We start from the raw sequence: 27,581 nt of genomic DNA, 5'->3' as shown, positions 1-27,581 counted from the left end.
CTGCAAAGGGTTTGCATTTTCTCACTTGCGTGTGCAGATGGCACACGCAAGTGATTTGTTTTCTACAGATGCAAAGTGCCACTGGTTTGATGGGTCACCTGGGAGAATCAAGAGGTGGTAGGTTACTTACTGTTGCAGTGTGACTCAGTGTTAGGTGTAGGTTAGTTAACTATTGCAGTGTGATGCAGTGTGGCAGGATTCAGGGCTTTTGTGAGGGTATTTTGCCTTGTTGGTCATGGTTACCATGCATTGTGGAAATAAAGTGCAGCAGGTGATGGCCCACCTGAAGCCACAGGTGTACATTGCTCCATAATCGCTCCACTGCCTGGGCTGCTTTTCCCAACAAGGGGATAATGCTTAGGTGAACTGAGTTCGAGATAATGTACTGCAAATCATGATCTGCCAGGGATGGTCATACAGGAGTACTCATAAATTGCATTCACATGGATGTAGGTTTCATGGAAACAGAATGATACTCCAAGGTAAGGTAACAATGTGGTACTGTGTCAGAGCCGGTCAGTGGCATAAACAGTAAATACGTTGATTGGCCATCATCAAGCATACGCTCATGACATGTATGGACATTCCATCACGGACATACATGCATTGCACTCACATGTACACTGTGATGTCATGCTCCCTTCGTCACTGTGAAAGCAAGACACGATGCCACACCACCCTGCTGGAAGTGTGTTTCCTGTGGAGTTTTGTATAGCGGAAACATCCTGCTGTATTGATGCTCCTGGGTGCCTTGGCATGTGTGAGTTGAATGCAGATAAGCTGATGAAATGTCTTAGTATGTATAATAACAGATGCCACTGTGGGGTTGTTGAGCGGGGTGCAAAGGGCGTACATGTTAGTTTGATGCTAATCTCCATTGTTAAAAACACATTCATTGGGGCAACTGCTTGCATGATAGACAACACTTTCTCAATAATGTTCAACAATCTGAAAAGTAAATTGTAAAAACGCTATTCCACAAGTAACATAACAATCAGCCTCATATCCCATATCATATCACACCCCTCCAGCCCTTTAACATTATTCAATGAATCACAGTAGGACAACTTGCTTGATGAAATCTGTATGCACATTGGCAGTAACGGGAGTACAAGGGTGTGTGTGTGTGTTTGTGTGTGCATGCGCGCATGTGTGCGTGTGTGTGTGTGTGTGAGAGATGCAAGTCAGGTTAAATACCCTACTCCAGAGATCTATTATTTGCATACTAGTTACAGGTTCTGATCCCAGGTATGCCAGAGGGACACTGGAAGTCTGCAGACTTGGAGGGCCCAACACCCTTACCCAGGATACACGGAGGACTCAGTCAACATTTATTACAGACAAAACCAACAGGTAGCAGCACAGGAACAGAGAATATTGATGCACATCTCGCTCTTCCTTGGCTCGCAGGCTGGTCTTGCTTCCAAATGGCGTCAGCACTACGTCACAACTTGGGCATCTCTCCAGTAAACCAATCGGGCCAAGTGATTGGGTATTGAGTATTCTATTACATATATAGGACATTATAGATATTATTCTACTGGCCCTCGCATGTCAGGTGGCTGTCCTGTTCCATTCCCAAATCACTAACTATAACATTGTTGCAGTGTTGTGGACTTACCATTGGTTCTTTGCTGTTACTACCAAACCCCAGGGTTCTAAACTGTGATTGGCTAGAGATGACGTCCCCAGGTCTGGGATCTGCAGATTCTCAGCTCACTGTGTACCTCTTCAAGGTAATGAGAACAATAATGTGTCTGTATTGTAACTTCTGTGCACCACCTTTGCTTATGCAAGTGCTCTCCTGAACAGCGCAGCAGTTGTGACAAATTTTTGTATGCTTGTTGTAGTTCATGTCTGGCTGCCTGGGACCAGCTCTCCTTTCCCATCGCCGATCACTGTCCATTTTCTCCTTCGGCCATGTCACGTATTTGAAAACCACGAATTTGAGCAATGTAGTTCTGATTTACTAGGATTTATTTGTATTTTCTGTAGCTGGTCCCTTTGTCATCTGGGGATTGGAATGTCATCTGTATCTCTTGACCTTGGCTGCGGGTCTTGTCTCACACGTATTGTCCTCTGTCCAGCCTGACTCTGCTTAGCTTGTCTCTTGCTCAGAGTCCTGAGGCCTGTTGTAATTTTCCTAAACCTTATAGTGTGATTTCTTCAGTGTCCATGCTATGCTACATTTCCATAGGTTAGTCATGCTTGGCTCTGTCAGCTCCCATAGGTGCTCCTGCAGTTGCATAGGGTTATTCGCGTGTAAGCATCTGCAAGCTTTGCTCAGGATCTCTTGTCTCTTGCGGGTTCTGCGTTGCTGCGTTTGGCTACTGGCAAAAATAATAAAAGTGATGACAGTATGTATATGTAGCTGTCCTCTAACTGTAGGACTGTTGGCTCATGTTCTTTATGTATTCGAGTGCCTGCTTGTGTCCATAAGTGCAGATGCTGGTATGTCTTGCTGTCCCTAACAACGTCAGCAACATGGCTTCTTGGTGTTTTAGTCCAAGCTGTCCATACAGGTGTCTCTAATCATAGCCTGTGGCTCTTCATCCACGCGTGGATAGATCTGTATTTCCCTTGGTCATTATGCCTGGCTAAGGGGATACCTCTCAACGTACTTGTCAATCATAGGTCCGTTGGGAATTCATCCAAAATAGAATGGGTGGTTGCAGTGTTTTCTGGTCTTCTTCCTTGTCATGAATTTAGTAGGAGGGTGGGGTGTTGGCAGGCTTCCCCATCACTCTTCAATCTGCAATTGCCATGGCCTAATGCCAGGCATTTAGGTGATCTTTTGTGCCCATTTCAGAGATCCCTTTATTACCTACAGATCTTAGATTTTAAATCTAGAAAGGATCACTTAACCACCCCTCCTTGCTTATGAGGTGGGGCACAAAACATACTAGTAAGGTGTCAGGCACGTCCCTATTAAGCAGGAAAATGCAGGGAATATTGGGGGCATTTCTTAAAGGTGTGGATTTTTAAAATAAACAAAATGATTTGTCTCTTACAATAAAAAAGAGTGTTTTTGTTTTTAACAATGAAAGACCAAAGAAATATCAAGGCTTAGTACCACAAATAAAATACGCCAATCACGGGTCGAAAAGAAACAAGTATCTTTTATTACTGTACAGCATCAAAGCAAAAGAGATAGCTATCTTGCTCCCAACACCTCACAGTGTGTGCCAGCAGACACAGTGAGGGGTGAGAGTGCTGAACATCTTAACACAGACCATGTATACAATTTTCAAAACATTGTCCAGCCCCTTTCTGAACTAATAAATTACATGCTAGGGTTTGTGCCCAGTTCACATGTCAAATACTACAACATTGTACAACGGATTAAACATGTTTGCATGTCCATGAAGTTTCAATGGTGGCGTTGGTTCTCTGATCCATAGTTAGCCTTATTTCAAGAATCACTACAATGCAGTCCAGCAAAAACACACAATCTGAGTTTGTTCTACATTGTCTCATTGTTTATGTGAGGATGAGGCTTGTGAGTGCAGACAACACTTGGATTGCAGTTCATTCGAGTCACAAGGTTTCTTTGCATTGAAAAAACAGCCTGCTCTTGGTCAGCCTAAACATTAACAAAGCTCAAATGTCGTTTGGCTCGGTTGCAAGTTGATAACACATTCCACCATTTCAGAGCACAAAGCAAGAGTTGAAATCAAAATGGCAGATGATTCTTAAAATGGCAGAGAAGTTGATTGAAAATCGAAACAACGCGAATGGGCTTAGGCCAATATTCATAACAAGGCGGTATTACACGAATATAGTTTAACAACAACACCAGTATTTAGGTGCAAGAAAAGAGGGCAGGGTGTGTTTGTGAGGATAGGATAGGCTAGGTTCAGAACCAGGAGAAATTGGCATCTGTGTATGCTGTCTTACATGTGGGTTAGTTGTGTGGCCTGGCTTGTTGTGACCATAATGGTAAAACTCAATGCCTTGGTTAAATGCTTGTGTTTATGTTGGTTGTGTGGATCATGTGCGGTTATGGTGGTAGTTTAATTGTATGCACTGGTTCTGATGTATCTGTAAGGGTGAGTCCAGTGCTGTGGTTGCTTGTTGTATGCATGAGCAAGTTATGCTGGTGTCTGTTTTAGTGGTTTTTATGTGTGGTTGGCTGGTGATTTTCTTTTAATGGTGGTGTGCACTGGTATGTTCCATCTGCAGGGTATGTCAAGGGTCTGGGATGTTTGTTGAGTGTAAATGTTAGTTGAAGTCTTGGAGTGCTCCGAATTGGTCCCTATTTATTCAATAAGAATTCATTGGTACAATTGAGCTTTGGTGCTTTTTAAGATTAGCAGCTAAATGCATGCATTGCTAATCTTCACAAACCTCCAGCAAGCAAATGCTTGGCTGACCTACCCATTTTATCTAGAGTGATGCATGGTTAGTCTACATAGTTCAATCTAGCGTGGTGCATGGCTGATATTCATTTTTCTTTTCTAAATGTTGCTCGTGGGGTATCTTCACAGATCTGTCTATTGTGAGGCATGGCTACTATTTGCTGTTCTTTCTATGTGTGACGCACACTGGATGGCAGGGTATGGAGAGCGGTTGGGGTGTAAGTGCTTTCAACCCAGCACTCCACCTAAGTCAGTGCCTAGCATGTGATGCCCAGCTGGAACCCTTAATTATATATTTTTATATCTAAAGTTCTTTTATTTCTGAATGATGTACCCGTATATCACACCCCTCTCTTTGAATCCCCCCCAGTCTCACTGAACCAAGAAGTAGGTTGTTTTGCAAAGTTAAAGATTTATTTGATGGATCTGAACAATATATATATCACCCTTTAATTAATTTGAACAATATCTAGATATCACACTTATTAATATTTATACAATAATCAGCGTTGGGTGATATTACAATCAACAATCTCTTTAATCAATAGGAGTATGGATGAGAGGAATGATGTAGCATAGAATAAAACTTTGTGTGGGTTCAGTCAAACGCAATGATAGTAAATGAATGCAGCACAGAAATAATACTTTTGTGTGTTCAATCAAATGCAATGTAATCACTCTTTCCCCCTGATACTACTCAATCCCCCCTAATATGCAATATAGAGATGGAAGAAGAGAAAACAGGTTTCAGGAATAAACACTCTACAACTGCAGTTTCAATCCCAATTTCCCCCAGCAAGCTCAGAGAGAAACAGGAATGATTTCAAAACAGGACAAATGCTTTTGAATGTGATTTTGAATAAATGGGAAAAATGCTAAAAATTGATTGAATTCTCTAAATTGGATTCAAAACTAGTGGGAGCCGCTTTGGATAGCTTCAGGTACACACTAGCAATGATGGTTGAATGACTGGCAGATAGGAAACTGAATTCAGAGGTTGAATGCAAGAAATAGCTATTTTACATGTGTTGAAATTGAGCCAAATGCAGATTCGCGGCAAACTTTTCAGTTTTAGTAAGCTGAGGATGTTAGTTTCAATTTGACACTTGAATTTCGTTTCTAGCATGTATGGTTCAAAAGTTACCGAGGTTTTAGTAGAGGTCGATTTGTTTTAGAAAGAGTCATGGTTTTCAATGAAAGATGTGCTTTTGAATATTACAAACAAAGATTTTCTTGGCACTAAGGAGACTATGAAGATGCAAGATACCCAAGGGTACAGCCACCAGAACAGGGCGCCTTCGCTCTGACTTTTGCCCGCCAGGACACTTGTCTTTCTTCAGTAATATATTAGCGCAAAGATGAATTTATCACTACAATTAACAAAGGACTATACGGATGAGGGAAAGATTCAGAACAGACAAAAGAGATTCTACAATGCAGTTCTGGATATGTTGGAATGGGTTGGATAGGATTACTTAAGGATAAGAGATTGGCTACGGTCAATTCTATGTTAAATACTCACAACTATGGTTTTGGAATAGGCCCGTCAGGATCTGGTCAAAGTTTTTGACTGGAATTCTGCTAGCCCACCAGACAGGATTCAGGCACCCGGTTCTGCACTTCAGCACGGCACTCTGGTCACTGCACGGCACTCTGGACTGGATCTGACGGGTTGGTTCTGGAGTTTACAGCTATCTGGTTTCAGCTCTGCTCTACTGGTTCGGATCTCTGGGTTCTGGCAAGAGTTCTTGTCAAAAAGCAGAAAACAGCACAGCCAGGCTGTTCATTTTTTTTATGTGCCCCTTGGAAGTCTGAGGTTAAAATGAGGATGCAAGATTTTAAAGGCCAGCTGAGAAGGGTTCAGGTTGGAATTGGGCCTTCTGCTTCCAGAGTTCTGGAGTCTTGGATCTGGATTCTCCTGCAGAGCGCTTCATCAGTAAATCAGTTGATGGGTGAATGTGTGTGTCTTTAGGTCCTAAACAGTCCCTATGTGTACATTTTTCCACATACATGCACATGACATCTGGGCATAATCCTGTAAACTTTCATATTCCTAGCATGATCACAATTGCTACAATATCAACATTTTAGTAGTCCAGTCTCTGAATATGGCACAGTGTTCAGAGTAGTTTCAAACTGTGAGCAGCATTTTTATATCAACAACCTATAAAACACAGATTTTTCCAAATGGTTCACAGTTTTCTATTAGTCTTTTTCCAAAAAGATATTTCCTTGGAATTTCAGATAAACATACAAGTCTAGCTCTGCCTCCAAGGTTTGGCTGTGCCAGAGCAACCTGAGCCTCTCTTCCTTAGCAGTTGGTTTCTGTTGACGCCCGAATGTGCATCTCCTTTTAGTCAAGGGAGCCTTTTGTCCCTACTCAGAGCAACAGGTCAAAACTCCTCCCACTTCCTTTAACAACCCAATGCCAGTTCCTGAGCAGAGAGCAGGAGGAAAATTCCTTTGTATGGGAGCAGCTGTGGAATGTCTTTGAAGTCCAGTGTGGCTGCCATTAGTTCACTTTAAAACACTGTTTAAAAATGGGCTTTTCGAAAATACAATTTACATTTTATACAAATATACACACAAATCTCTTCATTCCAGTCTTTTTAAAACATAGAAATTGAATCGTAGCAATCCATATTGCTTTTGCTGGCAAGTCTCTTCTTTTCTACAATTTGATTTTAAGACACAAGTTTTAAACTGATAGTGTAGGCAAATGACAACTTGGATACAGGCGAGCGGCGGTACTGCGCCCATCTCTGACATATTTTTCCAATGCAGCTCCTTTTGAATGTGGATTTTTTTTATGATGAAAGGTGTTTCTCTTGACATTGTTCTTATGGGGATTCCTTAAATAAGGTGATGGTGAACACCCCACAAGGATGTTGGATCTTCTCTGCTGTTTGGGAGCTATGATTTTGCACACTTTCAACAGCCAAGGAAAAACGGATTTTAAACACTTCTGGATTTTCCTGGCAATGCAGCACCTCCTTTCAAGCAGTTTTATTTCACTCTGCGGGCAGCCCAATTATAGATTTTGGCAGTATGGTCTCCTGTTTTACCACTGACATAGGCAAAACGGATTGGCGGCCTATTTTTCAGGTTTCCCTGCGCACTTCTCACAGATTTTTAGCATGCATAAGGCTTTCCAGTGGCCATTCTGTTGTTTTTGATGAAAGCAGCACACAGTGATGTTGCAGGGCAGCCTAGTGGGTAAGAACATCCCAGAGGGGGATTTCCTTCAGTCCTCATTGGTTCCGCTACTTTTGTCCCTAAGTGCTGGTCATTGGCAGTTGAACAGCCATGGTTTAAGTCATTTGCTGAGGGTGTGGTGGGCTTCTGTTGTTCTAATTTCCTTTGGCATTGTGTTTCATAGGTTAGCAATTAGGCGTGGGAATGCAGTTCTTCGGAATTTCCTTTTTTCGTAATGTTTCGTCTCTATTTGGAGGTTGTTGCTTTATTTAAGCAATTAAAGCCTAATGGGATCGCGGCTCGGGAGGAAGAGACATGTCAGACATGTAATTGCCCATAAACCCAACCACCCCACCTTCTTGAAGGTTGTACTCACAAACCTACTAACCAGAACCATTTGCCACACAATAAAGTGGAAAAGAGTGGACACATCCTTACGGTAAGTGTTAAGGTACTCAGTTGTGGGGCAAGTGCTGCTAGCCCTGCACATTTCAGGGGGTAAATGACAACTCTCTGTAAGGTCACCTGGACAGAGGCTACTTGATATCAGTATGTGTGGGATGCTTAGTGTGGGTTCTGGGCCGATCAGAACTGTCCCTAATGTGTGATGGCAGAGCAATGTTCAGGGGAGCAAAGACGGACGTCTTGGATTTAAATAGCGAGTAAACAAAATCAGGATCAGTCTCAGTACCAAGCAAATTGAGGATAAACTTGGACTGCCCTGAACTAATATTTCCAGAGTAGTTTTCTTTTTCCTTGGTAATCACCTTCTGTGTTGTTTATAGGCCAGCAGTAACTCTGGAACCTCCAACTTACTAGCCAGACCTCCAACTTACTTTCCCAGACCCCCCTTTGTTTGCATACATTAACTTTGGGTTTCACCCTAAATTAACAGGGCAATCCAGACGTGGACCCCTTGCTCACTGTTCCTAGAGAGGCAACAGTTTCACCTCAACAAGCCCAACAAGGATGAAACACGTGTATGGGGTTACTGATGGTACTCTTGTTCAGAGGAGAATTGCCTAGCATTTCGGCGCTGGACTGCCCCTGGGCAGGACAAAGGCTGATATGCGGGGAAATTTCTTCTCTGTGAAAAGGACAGTGAGCTAAAGACTTGGTAGAGTCTCTCCCAGGGGTTATTCACCCAAGAACAGGTCATTGGGCTGTGTTCCTGCTGGTAGAGAGATTACCAGACCCCCCTTTGTTTGCATACATTAACTTTGGGTTTCACCCTAAGTTAACAGGGCAATCCAGACGTTGCCCCCTTGCTCACTGTTCCTAGAGAGGCAACAGTTTCACCTCACTGATGATGCCCAACAAGGCTGAAACACGTGTATGGGGTTACTGATGGTACTCTTGTTCAGAGGAGAATTGCCTAGCATTTCGGCGCTGGACTGCCCCTGGGCAGGACAAAGGCTGATATGCGGGGAAATTTCTTCTCTGTGAAAAGGACAGTGAGCTAAAGACTTGGTAGAGTCTCTCCCAGGGGTTATTCACCCAAGAACAGGTCATTGGGCTGTGTTCGTGCTGGTAGAGAGATTCCCAGACCCCCCTTTGTCTCCAACTTACGAGCAACTTGAAATGGAGCACAGTGGCTTACTCTCTCAGCAGTGTGCACACTGAAATGCACGCAGCAACATGCTCACTTCCGGTAACTTCTGTTTCTTCCATCCTCCCATTACTGTTTTTTTCCTCCCCACCACCCCATCAGCACTATCTGAAATGTCGACAGGCCTAGTATGATAGTCACTTGCTCCCCTCCCTTTCGGCACCCCTCTCCCTCACCTTTTGTTTTTCTCCGGCTCTACCAAAAAAGTCGTCAGGCCTAGTACGGTAGTCGCCTGTCTGTTTCCATTTCCTTCCCACCCTCCCCCTCCCTTCCTTATCTATGTCTTAGCTCTTGCACTATCTGAAATGTCGTCAGGCCGAGTATGATAGTTAATTTCACATCATTACTGTTCATGGCCTGTAAGAATGTGGTTGTATTTTCCCTTGTTCCCTCCCTTGCCTTGAAGCGCTTTGAAACACATTGTGGATAGGCGCTATATAAATAAACGATCATATCAAACGATCATAGGTCGGTAGCACAGGCTCCATAGGTAAGGCAGTAGTGACTGACTGGCAAGGGGAGTGAAGGACACATGGTTCAGGGTCACCTTAGTGTGGGACACTTTAACGGAGAATAGTGGCTGTGGCTTCCTTCTGTTGCACCCATGTACCCACCTCCTCCTGATCCATTTCTTTAACAGCACACCTCCTCCAGCGCCATGCCCCCTCCTCTGCCCACTTCCACTCTTCAAGTGTTTTCCTGTGCCCCATGTCATATCAGAGAGGCATGCGTTTCTTCATGAAACCCCCTCCATGATGCTTTTAGGAGCAGAAGGCTGTCCCAATGTTCTCCTCTGCTACGCAGGGCAAACACGAGAACACCAGTTCTGCAACAACAAAAGAATCAGAATTAACCGTGCCAAACTTGTTCATGGTAGCTTGGCTGTGGCAAAGTGGCCCGCTCCCGGACACAAAGCTTGTTCTCATGCAGATAGTCTGTCAGCTACCCCAGCACCTCTGGCCTCAATGGAGTCGGAGATAGTTGGTAGGCACTTGTCCTTTAATAGAGAGGAAAAGACAGCAGGTCCCCCCATCTTCCGTCCTCCTATCCTCCTTCAGACCCCCCATAATTGACTGGGAATCCTATCGGGGAGTTGTCTGGTCTCATTGGTTTATTGTCTGATACGACAATCAGCCTCTCATTGAAGGGGACACATGCGTTTAGTCAGACCCTGTGGAAATGACTACAAAAAGTACAATCCCACAATCTGTTTTCATTGTGCTGATACAGACACATCAGCTGAAAATTGTGACCAATAAGGTGCCATCTGATATGATATGGCATTTATAACGTACCTATACAAACGTGTTTCAAGACGCAATCTAGTTAAATGTCTGCATCTGCAAGCTCCCCTACTGATTCCGTAAGGCCTGAGCTCAAGGATGTTTAATCTTGGGTCTACATTTATACTTATGAACCCCACCAGCATTCCTTACCTACGTCATGTGCACACAAAGAAATACCTACCAAAATGTCCAGAGCTCTTCCCGCTCTCCCCGGCCATGTGCATTGATGCTAAGACCTGGCAAAACGTGCAGGGATTGGGGTCTACTGCACCAATTGGATGTTCCTGAGCCCTACACAGTCTAATCAAAATGATTGGGGGATCATGGACAGTGACTTGGCCCTCCAATGTCTGACGTGCACAAAGCCCTCGGGTATGCAGTTGAGGTAGACAGGTGTGCGTTTGCTATGCTCCTCGGCTAGTGTTCCCAGTGACCTCTCTCCAGTCTTCCTTCAGGTTGGAGATCAGATTCATTACTCCCCAACAATTTTTAAAAAGACCGGGGGAAGTTGTTGGATTCAGCCCTGGCGTCTCCAGGCACTCTTTACCTGAAGACACACCATTAGAACCTTGGCGGCCATGTGTATCTTCCATGCGATATACGTGAAACATGGGTATTGATAGGTTTGGAATAAATCTGGGGCTACGCTAATGTCGGGACTGTCGGGAACTAGCTAGCCTTTTTGGTTGTAACCCCTGAGCTTCTATCCGGGGCTACAACCAAAAGACCCAGGGATATAGCCCCCTCAGCCCCTCCCCCCTAGCAACACCTCTTTGTGAAAACATCGACATCACTGCAAATTCGTTTTCTTTGAAACAAATGCAACGGATATAAGCCAAAATAAATGAAGTGGGAGACCCCCACACTCCCCACATTCCAGCAGCATTCCAACTCTTCGTAAGCATTCATTTCCTACCATTTCTCTCGTCGCAAAATACCCTGCCTCAAATACCCTGCACTTGCTTTTCTTCCAATGCTAACCAACTGTGAATGGTTTGATGTCCCGCTCCAGGTCTTCTCCCATCTCCTCCCACTTCCAAAGTCATTTTCTCTCTTCCATCCGCTACCCACGCAATCCTCCTCTGTTGCACCATTAAGCAGCTTTTGTTCCACAAAGGTTTTGTGTGTGTTTACAAATCTTGCAAACATTGAAAGAAAACATACGATGCTGTTACGCTTTCGTCTGCGGTTGGTTCAGTGTCTCAGTGTTGCAATCACTGAAGGGGGCTTGCACATCACCCTTCCAGTCCACTCTTGGCACGAGTGATGAGTATGGTTAATTGCAACAGTAATCGACTAAGCACATTCATATAGCTTCGCGCCAGGGGCATCTAAGCTTCTCTTGGAAATCCTTGGATCTCATAACCGCATATAAAAGGAGACGTGGAGGTTAATAAAGCAATCACTGCACAGGAGCTGGGGAGGGGGCATGGGTTGGGGGCAGAAATGCAATTAGAAGTGACAAGCTCACGAAGAGGAGGTCTTCGGGAAGAGGAAAACGTAGAAGCGAGGTTAATGTGGTCGATGTTTTCTTTCTGTTTTCCCAGAGAGCCGGAAGAAAGTCTCGCAGCAGCGAGGTCAATTTTAATTTAATTTCTAGCTTCTTCCGATTTTTCATTACCCTCCGCTGGGCTGTTTTTCTTTTCTAAGCCTATGGATAAAGAGAGTATTGTGTCCTGGTGGGTTTCCACTCCTGGGTCACTGATTTCATTCTGTATAATAAGTGCGGTGAAACAGGGTCAGGGCCCTCCTGTCCAGTCACTGCAGAAGTGAAGAAGCAGCAGAAGGGCTTGGCATGGGCTGTAGGGTCACTCATCAATGGGAATCGATCAAGTCACGAAGATACATGCCATACAGAAACAAATCTGGGACAATCAGCTGGGGAACATTAGCAGCAGGCTGCATGTTTCTAAACAAATAGTTCATAATTAAGAGAGTCTGAAAACAGCCATCCCTTCCATCGAGAATTCCACTGGCACCACAAGGTTTGTAAACGATCCGTATTAACCTGTCACTTCCTTGGAATAGCTCCGTACGATGTAATTGTGATTCATCTTTGAATAAAGATTCTCAATGTTAAACTAAGTCTGGGGCCAAGATTTTGGAAAACTGAGTAAGAGTCACTAAAGATGAGTCAATGTGGGAGACACACTCAGGGAGAGTCAATGGGAATGTGACAGATAAACTCATGGAGGCACAATGGGGAGGAGCTGCCAGAGAGGTGCGCCCTCAATGAGACTCACTGTTATGTTCTGTTATTGTACATTTGTATAGTGCCTTTGATACCATTAGTATGATCTCAAAGTATTGTGGGTTGAACACCCTCGGGGGCCCTAGTCTAGGTCAGTGGAGCGATATGGATAGCATAAATGCTTGGGTGCATTCAGTATGTGGGCAGCCGGTTGAGCGTGTAGCTGCATTCTTATGGTAAGCATGCTGTGGTGGCTGTGTGAGGTCAGTAAAATGTGTGCAGCAATGGCGTTGATCTTGGGGTCTGCATTCTGGCGGTGGTGGCGCGTGTCTATAATATTATGTGTGCAGCTAGGCTGATTTTTTCGTAAGGTATAGCTGCCTTCTAAAGAGTGTTGAGGTGTTCATAGAGGTGAGTACGTATGTGAGCACCTAATTGATCGAGGGGTATAGCTGCATTCAATTGCTTGTTGGTGTAGAGGTGAGAGTGAGCATATTGGTATGTGTGAGTGTCTGTGCAGAGTGTTTGGGGACCCCTGTTTCTGATTTCCTTCCAGTGTTCACAAAGCTAGCCATGTCTATTCTAGAGGAGCATTGATTCTGTCAGAGAGATTCCCTGTTAGATTCCTTTCCTGCTTCCGAGCCTCTTCCCATGAGGTGGAGTAGAGTCAGCATGTTTGAGAAGCTCAGCTATAAGTGCTGGTGAGCCCATTTTTCCGGGTTCCTGGTAACATGAGGTAGCATGAGGGTGGGTTAGAGGTGGCATGGTTAGCATTATTCTATTATTCTGTGAGGGATGCCATAATGCAGATGCTTTCAGCGAGATGCTGAGGAAGAGTCACTGGTGGAGAGACATTGAAGGAGAGACCCTGATATTGAGGCAATGATGGGAAAAAACCATGAAGGAAAGACACTGGGCTTGAGGCTTTGTGGAATAGGCTCCACTGAGGAGAAACTTTTGTGAGAAACATAAAGTAAGGGAACGGAGCGGAGGTAGATGTCATTTTTGAGGTTAGGGCACATTTGGTCTTGAGGTAAAAGGTTTTGTTGAATAACCTAAGCACGGATGACAGAAGTTGTGTAAATATTGGATTTCCTGTGGGTTGGGCATTTTAGCTCGGGTCATAGATGATGGTATCCCCGGTTAAGGTTTAGCAATGGGAGCTGTCCTGGATTGAAGAAGGTGATTCATCTGGTTACGTTTTGTGGAGATGTTTTATCTACAAGGGGGCGCTGTAGGTGCAGATTGAACACGAAGAATAGGGTTATCCCCTGTTAGGAGACAGGAAAACAGCTGTGGGTTCATGTTGGGGTTGTATATATTTTTGTGCAACAGGATTCTAGCATTGTGCGCACTGTAAGTGATATTTAGCACTACCCTTTTTAGTGAGTTGGTGACGTCACCCATTAGGTCTGTGCATAGGACTTGGAGAAGTAGAAGAAGCGGTATTGAGAAACTCAAGATTGACAGAGGAGGTTGCCTAGTGGCCGTGCGTAAGGCACATGCACAAGATTGATGAGTGTGCCTGAAGAGGTGTAGAATTGCATAGGGGCAGTGTGCAGAGCATGCCTGACAGACTGTTTTGGGGCCAGAGAGGCTCGAGAAAAATTAACAAAACTGTCATTTTATTGTGTGCTTTACCAACAGCAGAGTATTGAAAGCCTCGATTTGAGATCAAAAGTATAAAAGCAATGTACCAGGGGAAGTGCGGGGGAGACATGCCCCTACAGCACTTATGTAAGACCCTTCCGCCCTATAAGGACAAGATTTGTAAATATAGCGCAGAATGGACAAAAAGCACAGAGGGTAAATTGGCGAAGCCATGGCCACAATGCAGAGGTTTCTCAAAGAATATTCAGCAATCACTAATGACACACAGGACACTTTTAAGGGGAGGAAGTCAGCCAGCCGTATGACAATATTCAAGTTTTGGCAGATGTTTCAGGAGGGCGAGGGGGAAATAGTGAGGTGTCAATGGATACTGAGCCAACAGGAAACACCGGGGCCAGCGTCCCCACCTTCTGCTCCCCCACCCTCTCCTGTGAGCAAAAAAAGAAGATACAGTCCTGCGATACAGACAGCAAGATGGGGCTATACCCACTATGGGAGCTAAAGGCAGCAGAAGGGTACACAAACACAATATTTCAACCTCCACCATATACCAAGGAGGAGGGGCAGAAAGGGATCGAACAGACGAACAGTGGAAATGGAGCGAATAGTGTGGCGCAGAAGGGCACAAAGGAGTGTGTAGAGAACATAAGCACGAATAAATGGGTAGGGGGAAAGATTCTCCTAAAGCTAGATGAGAAGACATTGGGAGAAACAGAGGGAGCAACCAAAGAAATGGAGCGCCTTAAGGGAAATATCAAAGCAACGGACTGGGCATATATAATGGAAGAAGTAGCCAGAAGGGAAAGGGAAGCAGAAGAGAGATGCGAGAGAGAGTGCATAGACAGGCAAATGGAAGAAGGGAAAGAGGAGGAGGAGAAAAATGAAGAGAAGAGGATAAGAAGGCAAAGCAAGTTTTAGTGAAGATGGAATGGAGAAAGTGGCAATTAAAGTGACTTATGAGAGAGTGCAATTGCAAGGCGGTGGAGGAGCACACAATCATAGAAATAAGGACACAGTGGGCAATGGGCACGAGAGATGACAAAATGGGAGGGGGGTAGACGAACAGAGCCAGACAGAATGACTACACAGGATAGGACTGCCACTGTATAAGATAGAACAGGCATGGGGTCCTGCGGGGGAGAAGGCAGGATAGACTCGATTGACTTCGGAGGGAAGCCCGGTGAAAACATAACCTCTAGGAGGCTGAACTTTGTTGTGTTTTTGCAGTGATATGGACACGGACTCAGAAGAGGACGTAGGGGGAAGTGAGGACGCGGGAAGAGTGCAGAGACAAGTGTAGCATTGGAAGGGGGAAAGAATACAGGGGCATTTAAGGGTGATGGGGACGATCAATCACCATGGACCAGAGACACGTCACACATCTTTGACGACTTGCTCCCATACGGTGAAAGACCCAGGACAAAGGACAGGGGGGACGGCCAGAGCATGTACAGGCCTAAAAGATGCTGGGGGAGCATACAGACAGATCCAATTGACACGAGGAGCAAATGGGGAGATTGAGTTCACACAGTTACACCTACTGGAGAAAGGAGGGGGCGACCACAATTTAAACCAAGGAAACACATAGACAAGGAACACTTCAGGTGTAGGCCACACTTGTTAAACACGGGTGGGTGGAAATGGATACACAAAATGGGGAAGATGACATCAGAATAGAAATGAGCTGTAGGTGACGTAAAAGTGTCAATTCTTGAATAGAGCACTGATGACGTATGGAGAAGGGCAGGGTACCCAGGAATAACCACCAAGGACACACAGCATGATGGTTTCGCCATTAGCAAACTGCCAAGCAGCCGTATTGCAGGCTCTCAGGATGCAATACCTAGACACATCAGACATTAGAGCGATTATGGCACGCAAAATGGGGGAGGACGAATATCCCTTACACTACATTCAGCCGATTAAAGAGATTTGGCACCTTGAAACACAAGAACCGTGGGAGAAAACAGTGGCATTATTCTACCACATATTGTGCCAAGGGTTACCAGAAGTGGTACAGAAGCAACTTTAGAAATTAGTAGGCATGGAGGCAAAACCATGGCCAGAAATACAGCTCACGATAGTACACAATTGTAGGCTACTGCTAGAAAACATGAGGAAAAAGCGCGAGGATAGGAAGCATGAGGAGGTGAAGTTGGTACAGAGAAAGCTATCTAAATATGCCATGGAAGGGGTGGTACTGACAAGCACAGGAAGAAAGGGGACCCCAGAGATGCAGTATGCACCTCCACCCATGGGGGAGGATTAATGGGGTGGGGAAATGAACAGCACGCATTCTGAGGTAGAGGGGGACGAGCGAGAAGATGCTGGTATGGCCCACAGATACACCATAACCAAGGGTGATTTACGGGTGGGGGGGTTGAAGGTATGGGCAGCAAATGCAGCAGGGCACAGGGGGATTCTCCGGGGATTTCCACAGACAGGGGGGAGAGCTACCCAATTGCTGGTTATTCGGACAGATTGGACACATTTCATAGAGAGTGTGCAGAAGCAGGGGAATACCACAAAATGTGGGAATACCATGCCAGCCAGTATACCAAGGGCAAAAGGAAGTGTACAACACACCAGACCGGACACAGCAAAAAAGACAGGCACTGAGAACATATGCGCAGACACACCAGCCTCTGGTACAGGCACCACACATGCAAGCGTCTATGCACCAGTATTCACAGCCATCACAGATACCACAGATGGAAGGTAACACGCACTATGCATACACATCACCACAGATACTGCAGATACAGAACAGCACCCAACCAAATGATGGGACATTGGCACACACTGACCCATGACAAGGAATCCCACTAGAAAACTGGTGGGGTCACTGTAGTGGGAGGCAATCCATTCCCGGGGAAGGTTATGTCCCTATTCCCTCAATAGGACAGACCACATATGGACTTGATTTGTTGCAATCTATCAATTACACCCAACCCTGTGGAGGAACCACATATAGGGGAAACGATAGATGACAAAACTTTTTCCTTTCTTGTAGACACAGGGGCATCTAAATCCTGCATCTGGGAGGAAACAGAGTTTGTCAGGTTTGCCATGAATGATCAAAGATTCTCTGGAGCAATGGAAGTGGTTCCTTTCACAGACAATATTGCTCTTTCGATAGGGGAGCATGATCTATCCTTGTCCTGAAGGCAAGCGTCCCCAACCAGCACGATCCTCCCCGCAATGAGAGACAATGAAGAACTCTCCCGAGTCGGGAATAAAGCCAAGACAGAGTGCGGGTGAGCTTAAATGGGAGTTTATCAATCAGAATAGGGCATGCAAAGAACTCTGCAAACTCCGAGAGCGCTCTGTCTGACAATAGCAAAGACAGGCGTATATATTTACAAAACACGTCATCAGAACCTACATACTATAAGGGGCACAAGTTCAATGGGATTGGGTGGTGATGACTAGCTATAGGCGCTGCTGCGATGTGGTTGGCCTTGGCTGGAGGACGTCACTGGTCAGCCTCGTGGGTTGGGCTGGGCCTGGCGGGTCGGCTGAGTTCATCCTGGGGGGTGTTGTTGTGCCATTGTGGCCAGTGTCAGAGATGAATGTCTTTTCCTGACTTATTTGCCCTAGGCCATGCACACCGCAGTCATTCAGTCATTGCAATATTATCTTCTTTAGTAAATCTTCCAATAGGTTATTCTACAGGTTAATGCAACACAGGAGGAATGCACCTTGTGAGGGGTCTGATGGTCATTCGTCAGGGCATGGTTACCAGTGTCCTGTTGACCGGTGCCATAGGTTGAGGGGCTAAGCTTCAGGGCATGGGACGGGCGGTACATGTCTTCCTGTCTTGTTAGATGTTGTTATGAATGTGCCGCTGTGTGTTGCCACAGTATTGTGTGTCCTGATTGCACAGGGCCATAAATCTAAGATGATCCGGTGGGTTGTGGGGTTTACGAGGGGGCGCCTTTGGATTTGTGTATTCAGGCAGAGGTTTACTGCTGTGCTGTAAATAATGCAGGTGGCGGGCCGTGGCCTTGGGTGCTGCAGAGGGGACTACAAATCTTTGAAGCGGCTCCAGTCTGGTTGGGGAAGGTGGAGCAGCGCGGCGCGGGCCTCTGTTCTCTTGTTTGGCAGTCTTTGCAGGGTGGGAGGGGGAATGGCCTTGCACATATTCACAAAAGGTATCTTCCTCGTGTGTTGCCGACATTAGGTAAAAACATCACAAACATTTGAACACTCTATAATACTTATTTGAATCACTCGGAAACGTACATTTCAATTTTACTAAATGTGTCTCAAATATAACCAGTCTGAGCACCTTATTCGTACACTATGTTTTACCAATTACAGCATTTAGTTATATGCATATACTTTTTGCAGTAAGTGAGGTAGTAGCGAGGTTGGTGGAGCACATAGAAAATGGCTCGCCACCGTACGTGGCGGTAGTAGCACATAAGGGGCTTAGACATATACGCATGACAAGTGTATTTGCGCGCGTCCTTCACATGAGCCCTCTGTATGATTACATTCGCCTTCCCTTGTACTCTAGCAGCATTAGTTCGGTTGTTGTGCGGGTCCACGGGGTGTAAGCTTCTCATAAATGCACATATTGAACAGTCCCCTGGAAGGCTTCTTAATTGTTAGCACCCAACAGCAGTGGTGGGGGTTCTTTATTGCTATTATCAGGTGAGCATGCATTCTACCATGTTTATATATTTTACAGGCATCCTTAATGGAAGAAGCTTTGTGGAGAAATACACACTTTACAAATAGTCCTGGCATTAATATTTGGGAATTTTCTGCTTTCATCCGATGACCATGTTACAGTTCTCTCCATCACCCAGGCCTTGCTGACCGGGTCATGCTGGGGGCAATGATGCACTGCGGAAGGTGAAATGTTACAATGTTAATATCTTACGCTAGCTCATGTCCGTCTTGTTCGTGGGAACGGGCTCACAGCGGATCTGCCAGGGTGCTGCGGCAACAGGGATAACTGAAACTCTCCGAGGGTGGGGGCCGTGCTACAGTGCGCTAAGCTCACACCATCTTTATTAGACAAAATGGTTTCTGAGGCCTAGCTAAATTCAATACGTGTGGGCAATGTCTTCAGCAGGTGAGCCATCCACCACCTGGGCCCTGGTGGTAAGGCGGGGACGCCCGATGAGCCATGGCCCTCACCTGGGGTGGGGATGTAGGCAAGGGGGGTCTTTTGGACCACTCCTCCCCTACAGTCCCTACTCTATTCCCGACAGACACCTGTAAATATGCTGGGGAAAGACATCATGAGCAGGCTCAACATGACCATTTCATTCACTGATAAGTGGATAGTGCGCTCCGCACCTGGGATACACCTTCTCAATGTGAGAGAAATTATTTAAGCATATTGTGGACAAAGGGTTCAATGGAGGGATGGCTGTGGATGAGGAACTGTTCCAATATGGGACTGAGATTTTTAATAGCATGGTGTTGTGATGCCTACCCCCAGGCATCAGGACCAAGCCCATCAGCTCCGGAAGCAGTCATGCAGATACTTACTAAAACCCCAACAGCCCCGGCTGGGGGCTGTTTGGGTTCAGTCCTGGCGCCTTAGGCGCCAGGCTCATCATGGAAATCAGTCCTGGCGCCATAGGCGCCAGCCTCATAGACTTTACTTACCTGATGCAGACCATGCTGCTAGTGAGTCCGAGCCAACATGAGGCCTGGATGGGACTATTTTTCCACAAGGACTTTTTTTTACTTGGCCGTGGTTCTAGGGAACTTCTTACCGGGAACTACTTTGGAGGCTATTTAAACCACGCCTGAACAACAGCACACATTTCGCGTTATTCTGCATCCAGCAGCGTAACGCTCACAGTGCCTGCATTCTGCATCCAGTCTTCTGCCACGCCCGCCTCGAATCTGGAGCTCCTAAAACCAAGAGGGAAGAAAAGGACAAGATTAGAAAATGAACTATTTTGAATTCCTCACCTGATTTCGGATCCATCTCTCCTCCGGACCTGGAAAGAACATCATTTCAGTACGCGTCACATCTCCAGCTGCAGCGCCGCGCCATACTCACCAGTCCTCGCAGCATCTTTCGATTCGGCGCTGTCTCCAACATTTCTTCGCCGAACTCCGGCACCTGAGGGACAAAAGAAAACAACAAGGTGAGCCGAGAAAACCAACAAATAAAACACTTATCATCATAGACTTGACTGGTTATCACCGGAGGTATTATTCTATAACTCTCCACATCTTCATGTGCCGCACCTGCAAAGAGAGAGAAAACAACACGTTAAACACTGGCAACATTTACCAGACAGCGTCGGGTAATACAGACTCTTACCTGAGCGCCACCAACTGCCACGAGGGGTATCTTCTCACGATCTTAGTTGCAAGACAAGGAAGGAAGGGGGGAACAAGAGTGAATCATCGGACATATTGAACTCTATGAACTTGATACTTACCGAACCTTGCCAGGAACCTCAGAGTCAATACTCTCCGGAACTCTCCCACGCCTTCAAACCAGTAAAATAACTGGCATCAACGCGCCCCTGCAATCCACGCAGGATGGAGAGCTCATCATTTAAAAACAAAAGGTGAGGTTCCTAAAAGGGGATATCGGAGGTGACAAGAAGGGAGAACGAGAACAGTGGGAGGGGGCTATCACTCATATCCACGGGTGGCTAAATCCCTTTCTCCACTTGCAGAATACTTCTACGGGTCAAGCAGACAAGATTAGGCGGGCCAGTCCAGACAGTCATCTCGGCACTATGCATCACGTTGGTGGAGACCGCAGCTGTCCGGGTCCGATCGACGCCCCTGTGGGAACCAGGTGAGCGTAACAGAACGCGAAGCCTATCTACAAATCCCCACCCGGGCGTCATGGAAACCTCAGAGACCAACCAACTAGCCCTATTGTTAGGGGAACTTAAGGCAGAAGTGCACTCTGCGCGCCAAGAAACTAATGCCCTCAGGGGAGAACGGATTGTGTCAAAGGAGGGCACTGATGATCTTGCTAGACAATTGCTGCAAAACCAAGCTGGGCAAACACCATTACCTGGACTCGGGGGGAATCCAACTCCTGTTTCATAGAGCAATCCTGTGCAAGTGGCTCTACCAGGGAGCATTCCTTTAGCTCCACCCGAAAGTTTTGCTGGGGAACCGAAAAAGTTTGCCGTGTTTATGAACCAATGCCGCTTGCACTTTTTATGCAGACCTGGAGCTTTTCCGAATGACCAAGCCAAAGTAGCCTTTGTACTATCATACCTTAGTGGCAGCGCAGCGGATTGGTCAATTCCACTAGTCAACCAGGAAGACCCTCTTCTTCGGGATTTCCAAGGGTTTCAATTGAGCATGGAGAGACTATTTGCCAGACATTCACAGGGACAGGCCCTGGATAACGAACTCTTATCCTTACGACAAGGTAACCAGGATCTACTAACCTATATCGCAACCTTCAATAGGTTGGTGGTGGAAACCGGATGGCCAGAGGTAAAATGGATTACATTATTTCATCGTGGACTTCGGGGTGAACTCAAAGATGTTTTGGCCCAAGTTGTGAACCCACCTCAGGATTGCGCAGAATATATAGACTTAGTGGTCCAGTTAGACCACCGACTTCAGAAAAGAAAGGCTGATCGAGCTAAATTCGAGAATCGGGTATTGGTTAAACCCAATGTTACCCTCAAAGGAACAGATCCACCAGAACCGATGCAGATCGGGGGGGGTCAAGGGACCCTTAACTCAAAAGGAAAGAGAAAGGAGACGGCAGATGCAATTATGTCTGTACTGTGGGTCCTCAGGACATTTTTTACGAGATTGCCCTATACAACCATCCAAAAAAGTAGTCGGATTTGCTGATAAAAATCAAGCACAGCCTGATTCGGGAAACGACCACGCCTGACAAGCGTAGAGATCCGCTTGCCGAGCTTGAAGAAGGATACTCAGACCTCGCACTTCATCATACCAATGGTCCTTGTGGATCCAAGGCAGCCATCACATATGCACGCAGTAAGGGCATACATTGATAGCGGGGCCATAGGAAACTATGTGGAACACGAATTGGCTACTAGGATGAATCTACCTCTCTGCAAAAAGACCACTTCGGATGTCATCACCACAGTCGATGGAACTGAAATTGCCTCTGGGCCTGTAACTCATTCCACCGCAGAGATGACATTACTGGGTCAGGATGGGCATCGAGAGACTATTGTGTTTGATTTAATAAAAGCCCCGCAGTTCCAAATAATACTGGGGATACCTTGGTTGGAAACACATAATCCTTGTATTGATTGGCGAGAGAAGAGAATAACCTTCCCGGATTGTGCACATACTTGTTACCCGAAAAAACCCTTGAACCAAGGCATGGCCACAGTTGCTACTTCAGTTGTGCAGTTACCTCAGGAATATCAAGAATTCCAGGATGTTTTCCAAAAAGAACAGGCCAACACCTTACCACCTCACAGATCTAACGATTGTCAAATCGATCTCATACCCGGTGCAAAACCTCCATGTAGTAGGATCTACGCCCTTACGGAACCCGAAAACCTTCACCTGCGACAATACTTGGAGCAATACCTTGCTAATGGCTTCATTCGTCCTTCCAAGTCCCCTGCATCTTCAGCTTTGTTCTTCATGCCCAAAAATGAAGGTGACCTCAAAACGTGCATAGACTACCGCGCATTAAATCAGATCACGGTTAAGAACCGATACCCATTGCCTCTGATCCCCGAATTACTAGATCAAGTATAGGACGCCTGCATCTACACTAAATTAGATCTCCGAGGGGCATATCATCTGGTACGTGTAAAGAAAGGCGACAAATGGAAGACTGCCTTTCGCACTAAGTACGGGTTATTAGAATACCAGGTGATGCCCTTCGGGTTGTGCAATGCACCAGCAGCCTTCCAGTATTTTATGAACGATGTCCTTCGTGAACTCATTGACATATGTGTTGTCGTGGACATAGACGATATTCTAGTGTACTCCTCCTCAGAATCAGACCATGTGAAGCACGTTCGTGCAGTCCTTGAGAAACTACTCCAGCACAAGTTATATGCAAAACTGGAAAAATGTGTTTTTCATGCTACGGAAGTTGAATTCCTTGGATTTATCCTGACTCCAAAAGGAGTTTGAATGGACTCTTGAAAGGTGGATGCAATTCTCAAGTGGCCATCACCCAGTTCAGTTAAAAGGGTACAAAGCATGCTCGGATTTGCTAATTTCTACCGCAGATTCATTCCGAATTTGCACATGTTGTACACCCTATCACAGCACTTTTACGAAAAAACAAACACTTCTTGTGGACCGAAGAAGCTGAAAAGGCCTTCCAAGAGCTGAAAGCAAAATTCACGTCTGCACCTGTCTTAAAGCATCCACGCCCTGAACTTCCATACATAGTTCAAACTGATGCATCCAGTTTAGCCAAGGGAGCAGTCCTGTCCCAGAAGGATCCTGAAACCAGTCAACTTCACCCGGTAGCATTTTGGTCCAGAAAGTTCTCGGCACCCGAATTAAACTATGTGGTTACCGATAAAGTGTTATTAGCCATCAAATCCGCCTTCAAGGCTTGGCGGCATTATCTTCTCGGTGCCAGGCATACCATCACTGTAATCACTGATCACCGAAACCTGCAGTATTTAAAAACAGCCAAGGCCCAATCGTCGCACCAACTTCGATGGGCATTGTTCTTTGCCGAGTTCGATTTCATGATCACTTATCGACCAGGCTGTAAAAATGGCGAGGCAAATGACTTATCCCGAATAGGGGTGGGAGAAGCATATGCAAACCCGGAACCGGTGCCTATAATTTCAGAACAAACAATTCTTGGCATAACTACTCTACAGACACTAGAGGATATTCAGGTAAAGATCCAACAACTCTTCGATCCAACAGCTCTGCAGGACTTGGTAAAGAAAGGCCCGACTACTCAGTCATCAATGACCTACCTTATTATCAAGGGTGACTATTTCTACCACACAAGGAATTACAAGAACTAGTCATCTCCAATGATCATGACACCCTTATGGAAGGGCATCCAGGTATCGCAAAAAGTGAAGCTAAAATTAAGAGACAATTCTGGTGGCCTACCTGGCGAAAAGACGTAAGGTCATTTGTGATGTCTTGTGGCATTTGCACCCAAAACAAAAGTCAGAAGAAAAAATCAGCTGGCCTTTTACAACCTTTGGATATTCCACCTACACCATGGCACACCTTATCTTTAGACTTTATTAAAGATCTACCTCCATGTATTGGATTTAACACCATTCTAGTTATTGTGGATCTTTTTTCCAAGATGGCCCACTTTATTCCTTTAAAGGGATTACCTTCTGCTTCAATTCCGGCCAAGGAGTTCCACGAAAACATTGTTCGAATACACGGATTTCCTTCCGTATTAGTCTCTGACCGAGGTAGTCAATTCATTTCACATTTTTGGAAGAAATGTTGTCAATTGGCGCAAATCGATGTGAGGTTATCAACCAGTCACCATCCCCAGACAGATGGTCAGACGGAGAGGACCAACCAGACCCTTGGACAGTACCTACGTTGCATGCTATACCAGACCGAAAGTAATTGGAAAGATATTTGATGGATTTCCGAGTATGCATACAATAACTCTGTACATTCAGGAACCGGACAAAGCCCCTTTTATACCATATATGGATATCACCCTCGAACCTCAGAACTAGATTCGCCTCAGTATTTAGAAATGCCTGCGGTTAGTCATTTGCACCCAACTATTACACAAGCCTTTAAAGAGGCAACAGCACATTTGAAACAAGCAAAAGAGAAATATAAGAAAAATGCTGATCAACATAGAAGTGAAACTCCACAATACCAGATTGGGCATCAAGTTTGGCTGGCTACAAAACACATATCTCTGAATGGAACTCGGACTTTTAACCCTAGATATTTGGGACCTTACACCATTAAGGCCATTAACAACCCGGTGGCCGTCAAATTGGAATTACCCTCTAATATGCGAATTCATCCTGTCTTTCATGTTTCACTTTTAAAACCAGTTCAACCAGGAACAAGATTAACCAAACCACCCACCCCATCTTGCTAGATGGAGAACCTGAATTTGAGGTAAAAAATGTCCTGGACTCCAAGATGGTTAAATCAAAACTTTTTTATTGAATCGATTGGAAGGGCTACGGACCACAAGAAAGGTCATGGGAGCCTAGTGACCACGTTCATGCACCTCGGTTAGTGAAGAAATTCCATCAGGACTTCCCAAACAAACCAGGGCCAAGGTGAAGAACAACTTTAGGAGGGGCCTTGGGGGGGGAGTGCTGTCATGATGCCTACCCCCGTGCATCAGGACCAAGCCCTTCAGATCCGGAAGCAGGCATCCAGATACTTACTAAAACCCCAACAGCCCCGGCTGGGGGCTGTTTGGGTTCAGTCCTGGCGCCTTAGGCGCCAGGCTCATCATGGAAATCAGTCCTGGTGCCATAGGCGCCAGGCTCATAGACTTTACTTACCTGATGCAGACCATGCTGCTAGTGAGTTCAAGCCAACGTGAGACCTGGATGGGACTATTTTTCTACAGGGACTATTTTTTTATTCGGCATGGTTCTAGGGAACTTCTTACCGGGAACTACTTTGGAGGCTATTTAAACCATGCCCGAACAACAGCACACGCTTTGCGTTATTCTGCATCCAGCAGCGTAACGCTCACTGTGCCTGCAGTCTGCATCCAGTCTTCTGAGACGCCCGCCTCGAATCTGGAGCTCCTAAAACCAAGAGGGAAGAAAAGGACAAGATTAGAAAATGAACTATTTTGAATTCCTCACCTGATTTCGGATCCATCGCTCCTCCGGACCTGGAAAGAACATCATTTCAGTACGCGTCACATCTCCAGCTGCAGCGCCGCGCCATACTCACCAGTCCTCGCAGCATCTTTCGATTCGGCGCTGCCTCCAACATTTCTTCGCTGAACTCCGGCACCTGAGGGACAAAAGAAAACAACAAGGTGAGCCGAGAAAACCAACAAATAAAACACTTATCATCATAGACTTACCTGATTACCACCGGAGGAATTATTCTATAACTCTCCACATCTTCATGTGCCGCACCTGCAAAGAGAGAGAAAATAACACGTTAAACACCGGCGACATTTACCGGACGGCGTCGTGTAATACAGACTCTTACCTGAGCGCCACCAACTGCCACGAGGGGTATCTTCTCACGATCTTAGTTGCAAGACAAGGAAGGAACGGGGGAAAGAGAGTGAATCATCAGACATATTGAACTCTATGAACTTGATACTTACCAAACCTTGCCAGGAACCTCAGAGTCAATACTCTCCGGAACTCTCCCACGCCTTCAAACCAGTCAAGTAACTGGCATTAACGCGCCCCTGCAATCCACGGGGGATGGAAAGCTCTTCATTTAAAAACATAAGGTGAGGTTCCTAAAAGGGGATATTGGAGGTGACAAGAAGGGAGAACGAGAACAGTGGGAGGGGGCTATCACTCATATCCACAGGTGGCTAAATCCCTTTCTCCACTTGCAGGAGAATACTTCCACGGGGCAAGCAGACAAGATTAGGCGGGCCAGTCCAGACAGTCATCTCGGCACTACGCATCACGTTGGTGGAGACCACAGCTGTCCGGGTCCGATCGACGCCCCTGTGGGAACCAAGTGAGCGTAACACATGGCTCCCATGGTAAGATGTGGCACCTTCCAAATGAGTACTTGTACAGGTCAGAGATACCTTTAAGATGAAAGTACCACTTGAAATAGAGCCAGTGATCATGGGAGTGATTCACATGGTGATTGCCATAGCTGATGGGTACCAGCTGACCACAGTCACAGACGAGGAACTATTTTGAGACAACAGATCAGACCATTAGATGGTCTTCGAAATGAGCATCACCTATTGGGTCAACAGGGATGTACCACAGAGAATGGCGATGGCGTTAAAGGCACCGCCAACCTTTCTCAAGGAGGATCTGGCCAAGGAACCCAACATTCTATGGACTACAAATCCCTATGATGTGGCACTCCTGAAGGGTATCGGAGCAGTGAAGCTAAAACCAGGAGCAATTGTACCACGAGGTAAACAATACCCACTCTCAAGGGAGACAGAGGAGGGCATCTAGATGACCATTGCAGTACTAGTGAAGCAAGGCATCCTAGTGCCATCGGAATCACCATGTAACACAGCCTTGTACTCTGTTAAGAAATCAACAGGGGGGTGTTGGCATTGTATACAGGACTTGCACCCTCTTAATCATATTGGAGAAGCAGAATATCCTTTAGTTCCAAAACCAGCAACAATCTTGTGCAGCACCCCAAAGGAAGTAGCCTACTTCACCTTCATACACTTGAAGAATGCTTTCTTCTCTATACCACTACACCCAGACTCA

This window comes from Ambystoma mexicanum, chromosome 3p, assembly GCF_040938575.1.
Source record: "Ambystoma mexicanum isolate Mex_15411 chromosome 3p, UKY_AmexF1_1, whole genome shotgun sequence".
Taxonomy (NCBI): Eukaryota; Metazoa; Chordata; class Amphibia; order Caudata; family Ambystomatidae; genus Ambystoma; species Ambystoma mexicanum.
This window is presented reverse-complemented; position numbering follows the sequence as displayed.